This window comes from Orycteropus afer, unplaced genomic scaffold (genome assembly GCF_000298275.1).
Source record: "Orycteropus afer afer isolate SDZICR_OR568_19922 unplaced genomic scaffold, OryAfe1.0 scaffold00064, whole genome shotgun sequence".
Taxonomy (NCBI): domain Eukaryota; kingdom Metazoa; phylum Chordata; class Mammalia; order Tubulidentata; family Orycteropodidae; genus Orycteropus; species Orycteropus afer.
In genome coordinates this window covers 1,959,732-1,966,301 of record NW_006921651.1, presented here as the reverse complement: position 1 = coordinate 1,966,301, position 6,570 = coordinate 1,959,732, and the positions used below count along the sequence as shown (strand labels likewise).

The 6,570-nt window shown below is 45.0% G+C and overlaps 1 pseudogene; it reads right to left on the bottom strand.

Annotated features, from left to right (window-relative positions):
* Nucleotides 1-253: 253 nt before the first annotated feature.
* Nucleotides 254-353, bottom strand: LOC122149952 (annotated as a pseudogene).
* Between the last annotated feature and the right edge of the window lie 6,217 nt (nucleotides 354-6,570).

Genomic DNA, 6,570 nt, shown 5'->3' with positions numbered 1-6,570 from the left:
TAATTTTTGGAAATCCTACAGTGCCGTTCTACTCTGTCCTAAAGTGTCATTAGGAGTCAGAATCAACTTGATGGCAATGAGTTTGTTTTTTAATTTGCTTTAATACAGTGTGTAATTTAACCTTACAGTTAAGTTACTACTAATTTAATCTTCACAATTAAAAGTCCTGAGAGAATTCCCATTAAAGAGAAGACAGAGAACTTAGTAAGGTTAAAGATAAGAAGGTTGGCTGTGTCCTCTTTATTTATTTATTTTAAATATGGAACGCTTCGTGAATTTGCATGTCATCCTTGTGCAGGGGTCATGCTGATCTCTGTATCATTCCAATTTTAGTATATATACTGCCAAAGCAAGAGGTTATGTCCTCTTTAAAGTCCCATTGCCTGATTTGGGATCACAGAGATTGACAGACTAGTAAGTAGCACTCTCCCACAGTTCCTGACTGTCTAGTTACCTGTGCTGCCATAACAAAACACATCACAAATGAACAGCTTTGAAGAACAGGAGTATATTTTCTCGCAGTTCAAGAGGCTGGAAGTCTCGGTTCAGGCCTCGGCTCCAGGGAGAGGTCCTTCTTTGCAGATGGCACCAGGAGTTCCTTGGTGTGTGTCTTCCCCGTCTGTGTGTGTCTCTGTGTCTATTCTGGTCTTTTTATGATGGAGAAGTTATTGTATTTTGAACCCACCTTACTCAGATGTGATCAAATTAACATAAAAAAAAAACCCACCCGCTTTCCAAATAGGAGTCCACAGGTTTGGAGGTTAGAATCCCAACACGTATTTTAGGGGGACCCAATTTAACCCATAACATTATAAAGAAAGTCTCCCAGAGGTCTTACAAAGACAAACAAGAAGAGAAGGACAATGAGACTCAGAATGAGAGAAGGTAAATAGGAAAGGCCCAGAGACCAAAGGGGGCATAATACCAGAACTTGGTGCCAAGGAGGCGTTTGTGCAAAATGCATCTGGGAAGCATCTTTCTGCACTGTATCCATTTGTCCCAAGCAAAACCAGCTTGCCCACCCCCAAAGGACCCTTGGCTTTCTACAGCCTCAGCTGGCTGTGCTTGGCAGGAGGTAGCAGCGAGGCTCTGTTTGGGAAGCATCATTAGTCAGGGTGCTGTGCTCTGTGCGTGGCTGGGTGAAGGGGAGTGCAGAGGCCAGATGTTGGCTCTGGGATGCTGCAGGAATTGGCGCCAGTGCCATTTGGTCTCCGCTGCTGCCTCCCAGGACCCCAGGGAAGTGCAGCGCTTGCTGCTTGTAAGCCAGCTGTTTATGAAGCCTCTGTGCAAGCATAAAATCCCTCACTAGCTGTTCCTTTGTCTTTAAAGTTTGCTTTGATTAGTGTGAAGTTTGTTAATGGAAAATCAACGTGCCTTTCCAGCTCTGGTTCTAGCAGACAGGCTTCTGGGCATTCAATTACTGTCTTACATTCTTCTCCTGGTCTGGCTCGAGGTTCAGATGAGTTGCTAATGAATTAATTCAACCAATACTAGGGAGCTCCTGCTTTGTGCCACACTAGGCTCAAGATGCTGGGGATACAGCAATGAACAAAACTTCCTCTGCTCTCACAGGGCTTACCTTCTGGAGAAAGGAGAGACTTGTGTGTTGGTGTGTGTGATGTAAAGCAAGTGAACCAGTGATATGGTGTCAGTTATCTGTTGCTGCATGATAACCAGCCTCTGTCACGTCAGCTCTGACCCATGGCGACCACATGGGGTGTCAGAGTAGAATTGGGCTCTGTAGGGTTTTCAGTGGCGGATTTTTCAGAAGTAAATCACCAGGCCTTTCTTCTGAGGTGCTTTTAAGTAGACTCAAACCTCCAGCCAAAAGGTTAGTTAACTGAGCATATTAACCCTTTGCACTACTCAGAGATCCCATAAACCACCCTAAAACTTAGTGGCTTCAGACAACATTCATTCATCACAACTCTACAATCTGGACTAGGTGGTTCCTTTGCTAGGTTTGCTGATGGTCACCTGTGTGGTTGTATGCAGTTGGTAGGTTGGCCAACATCTGTGATCAGCTGAGATGAGTTGGGCCTCTCTCTCTCTCTCCATGTAGTCTCAACCTCTCTCTTCACGTGGTTTCTCCATGTCTTCTCTCCAGGAGAGGAGTTGGACATCCTACATGGGGTCTTCAGGCTTCCACAAACATTAAAGTGGAAGCTGCCAGGCTTTCTTAAGGTACAGAATCACTTCTGCTGCATTCTATGGTTCAAGCAAGTCCCAAGATTAGCCCAGATTCAAGAGGAGGGGGCCTGTATAAGACATGAATACAGGAAGGCATGGTACATTGGGGTGACCAATTAAAGGACCATCTCAGATATGTTAAGGAACTCTGGTGGCATAGTGGGTAAGGCATTTGGCTGCTAACCAGAAGGTCAGAGGTTCAAACCCACCAGCTGCTCTGCAGAAGGAAGATAAGACATTCTGCTTCTGTAAAGATTTACAGCCTTGGAAATCCCATGGAGGTCTCTATGAGTCAGAATCAACTCCATGGCAGTGGGTTCAGATATGTTAAACTAGAGGATAGTTAGGTTGATGAGGGGGCGGAGATGCTAAGTAGGCTGGTCAGGGAAGACCTCTCTGAGGAAGTGACAACTAAGCTAATAGGTAGGGTTGCCCCAGCCAGGTGAACATCTAGGTGTTGAGCTTTTCAATCAGGGCACAATACCTGTTTCTCTCAACTTCCTACTTCCCAGGCTGGAGCAGGGTGAAGACCCCTGTTTGACAGAGTGAGAGAGATAAAAGGAGGAAACTTGAAGGCAGGAAAACCAGAGACCTCTGGGTCATGGAACCAGTCTTTAGTCGGCAGGGAGGGACCGGGAACCAGGACTTATGGAACAACCTGGGGACATTTCCCCCCACTTCTTCATGAGTGCCTCTGAAGAACAGAGCCACAGACCCTTCAGACAATAAGTGGGATATAAGGCTTCAACTCTAAAGAAGCTCTTTGTATTCTCTTGGTGGTACCATTATTGCAGCATCTATTGGTTTGCTTTTTGGGAGGGGCCACCTATTTGGAAGCTTCGAGAAGTGTCCTCAAATGTGTAGTTTCTTGTTAAGTGTCTGAAAACAGCCCAACCCCCCTTTTTTTTTGGTAATAATACAGACAGAATCAAGAAAGCTCAAACCAGTTCTTTCTCCGAATGTGGTTTACAGACCAAGTGCCTCAGAATCACTGGCAAGCCTGTCAAAATGCAGATTCTCAAGGACAATGAATTGATCAGAATCTGTGGGAGGTGGGCCCCAGAAATGGACAATTTAAATGTACTCCCCAAGTGGTCCATGTGTTCATAGGAGCCCAAGAAGTGCTGCCTTAAATCTTTTGTGGTCCTAGATGGAAGAAAAAAGGAAGGTTTAGATTTAGCAAGATGCCTACATTGTCAGGAAATGAAGTTATGGGATTATTGCTGAAGACCTAACTCGAATATTACTTCCTCTGAGAAGCCTTCCTGGATTCCCTTGGGTTGAACTTACTCAATAGTGTGTTGGGGGACTTAACACACAGCCTTAAAAATGTCTGGTTACATATTCTTTGTTCTTGGCAAACTGAGAGCTCCAAAGGGTGAGAGCAAGTTTTATTTGGATTTCTGTCCCTACTGTTTGCCAAGGAGCTCTGGTAGCGTAGTGCCTAAGGCACTTGACTGCTTACCAGAGGGCTGGCGGTTCAAACCACCAGCCACTCCTCGGAAGGAAGATTGGGCAATCTACTTCCATAGTGATAATGCCTCAGAAACCCAACGAGGGGTCGCTATGACTCGGGTCTGACTCAATGGCAAATAACAACAACAACAACTGTTTGGCACAAACTCACTGCTATCGAGTCAATTCTAACTCATAGCCACCCCTCCTTGGGTTTCCGAGGCGATATCTCTACAGAAGTAGATTGCTCATTCTTCCTTCCAAGGAGTGGCTGGTTAGCAGTCAAATGCCTTAGGCACTACGCCACCAGAGCACAGTACCTGGCACATAATCGGTAGAAAAAAAATGTTTGTAGCAAATGAATTGAAGAATGAAAGGAGGGGACCCTAAGGAACACCTTGTCCAATCCCCTCGTTTTACAAATGAAGATACTAGGATCTGAGGGGGAGGTGACTGGCTTGAGGCCACAAAGCTAGTGGCCCAGAGCTTGGACTAGTGCCCAGGTCTCCAGACACTTCATCCACGGCTCATTTCTCTCACACAGGCCAATCTCCTTGTTCAGGTGACAGCCATGGCAGTTTCATGTTAAAGTTAAATCCTGACACTTCTCCAGCCCTTCTCCCAACCTCCCTGCACCATGGGGAAGGGAAGTCATCTCAGACCCAGACTACTGACATCCGTTTGCTGCCCCAGTCAGGCCCAAGAGCAGGGGGCAGGGGCAGGGCTTTCTCTATAGGAGCCCTGGGGAGTCTTTAGGCCTTGCTCCTCAACTTCAGGCTCCCCAGTTTGCTCTGGTCTTCCCCCTTTCCTTCAATTCACAGCCCAACCCCATTTGGTCAGCATCCACTGGCCTCCTCTGAATGAATATAAATGATTGCTTTGGGTACCTCCTCCTTCATTGTGGGCCACAAAGAGCTCAGGGTGGAATTTGCATATTGCTAATTACAGTTGATTCCAACTTTGGAGAAAATCATTGATCCGTTTATAACTTACAGTAATTTAGAAAGCAATTACCTTCTGGCATCTTCTTTCTTGCTAAAAATATGTTGTTATTTTCTTTCTTTTTTTTTTAAGAAACATTATCCAGGCATCACCCATGAAGGACCAGCTTCCCTGTGTACCTGAAAGAGGTAAGAATGTAAAATTCTGGCACACTGGAACTATGATCTGTCTGTTTAAATCTCACACCACACTTGCACATAGTAGGTGTGCAATCAATCTTTGGCTGACAGAGGACATTGGAACCACTCTGCATGGGACAGCTATTTCACATAGATGTTGTGGGCACCTTGTGGAATCTAGGACCTTCCTTTCTTCCTTCACGGGCTGAAATGGTTGTGGGTACAGCTTCTGGAAGCAGGCCATGCATGGTCACCTGGGTCTTTCTCTTACTAGCTTTGTGACATTGGGCAAAGATACTTCCTGCACCTCACGTTTCTCACTTGTAAAATGGGAATGTTTACAGTACCTACTTTGATGGGCTTGTTATAAGGATTGAATGATGTCATAGATAAAGTGCCTGTTGTTAGGATTCTATAGCAATCTCATGTGACAGAATAGGGTTTTGTTGACTGCAATCTTTATGGGAAGGAGCCCTGGTGGCACAGTGGTTAAGGTGCTTGATGCTAACTGAAAGGTCATGGTTCAAACCAACCATCCACTCCATGCAAGAAAGATGTGGCAATCTGTTTCCATAAATATTTATAGCCTTGGAAACCCTCTGGGAACTTCTACTTTGATCTATCAGTCATTGTAAGTTGAAATTGACTCAACAGTGATGAGTGTGGTTTTAATCTTTATGGGAGCAGATTGCCAAGTCTTTCTTTCATGGAAACTTTGGGTGGATTTGAACTGCCAGCCTTTCCATTACCAGCTGAGCACTTAACCATTGCACCACCTAGGCTCCTTGGGAAAGTGCCTCCAAAAAAAAAACAAAAGAAAAACAAAAACAAACTCACTGCCATCCAGTCAGATCTGATTCATAGTGACCCCTCCTTGGGTTTCTGACGCAGTATCACTACAGAAGTAGACTGCCCAATCTTTCTTCCGATGAGTGGCTGGTGAGTTTGAACCACCAACCATCTGGTTAGCAGTCAAATGCCTTAGGCACTACGCCACCAGAGCTCTCAGGAAAGTGCCTGGCATATGGTAAGTGTTTAATTAATGTTAGCAATGATCTTCCTTGGGTCTAGGTGTTTATTATGATTTAGAGCCCAGAAGCAAATAAGGGCTCTTGGCTGTGGACAGCAGGTGTTGGCCAAGAGAGGAGCTGTGAGTCCTGTACACACTGCAAATGAGGAAGTGGAATGAGTGCTGTCACATTGCAGGGGCTGCAATCAATGGCACGAAATAAAATGAGTATAATTGCTTGGCTGATGGTGGGCCAAGCACTGACAACCTGGCCAAAGGGAAAACAGGCATATGAGTGAGACACATTGGACAGAGAGTGTGTTAATTTTGGGAACTGTGGCCAAGAAGAAAGAGCCCTAGACTTTGGGAATCAAAAGTCCAGGGTTTAAGTCATGGCTCTGTAGTTTTTATATAACCTTGGGTAAGTCACTCCATATCTCTGAGCCTCAGAGAGAGGATAAAATGGGAATCATTGTGTTAACAGCTGAGGTCAGGATGAGGGTGAAATGAGTGAGAGTCATTACAGGTGCAAAATTTAAGAGGAAGAGGTGCCAAAAAAACAGTAATCAAGATAAACAATATTTTAACATAATATTTAAAAAAATCAAAACCAATGCAAGAAGAATCCATAATAACAAAATATCAAAATTTTAACTAAAGACGGGCTCCAATTCTGCACTTGCATGGCCCAGACTCATTGTTGTTGTTGTTATGTGCTGTCGAGTTGCCCTGACTCCTAGCGACCCCTCCTTGGTTTGTCGAGGCAGTATCACTACGGAAGTAGATTGCCCAACC